At 43.4% G+C, this 274-nt stretch overlaps 1 protein-coding gene across 1 annotated transcript in view; it reads left to right on the top strand.

Moving 5' to 3' along the window:
* TTYH3 (tweety family member 3) overlaps positions 1 to 274 on the top strand; it is a 34,757-nt gene that overhangs the window by 22,378 nt on the left and 12,105 nt on the right. The window lies entirely within an intron of this gene.

The following is a 274-nucleotide window of genomic DNA, read 5'->3' as shown; positions in this document are numbered from 1 at the left end:
AATACAACCTCTTTATATTTAAAAAAATTTGAAGAAAATGGAAAGAGACGAGGGAAGAGAGTAACAGAATCAGATCCATTCTCAGGGTGAGTGCCCTGGGGGCATTGTGGAAATTTGAGAGGATTCTTGTTTTTCCCTGTAGTGTTTTGGGCCCAGGCATTTCTATAATATGTTTAAAAAAATAAAATAAAGGCCCGGCGCAGTGGCTCATGCCTGTAATCCCAGCACTTTGGGAGGCCGAGGTGGGCGAATCACCTGAACCCAGGAGTTCAAG

This window comes from Colobus angolensis, unplaced genomic scaffold (genome assembly GCF_000951035.1).
Source record: "Colobus angolensis palliatus isolate OR3802 unplaced genomic scaffold, Cang.pa_1.0 Scaffold43, whole genome shotgun sequence".
Taxonomy (NCBI): Eukaryota; Metazoa; Chordata; class Mammalia; order Primates; family Cercopithecidae; genus Colobus; species Colobus angolensis.
The sequence above is the reverse complement of the archived record's forward strand: the minus strand, read 5'-3'. Positions and strand labels throughout refer to the sequence as shown.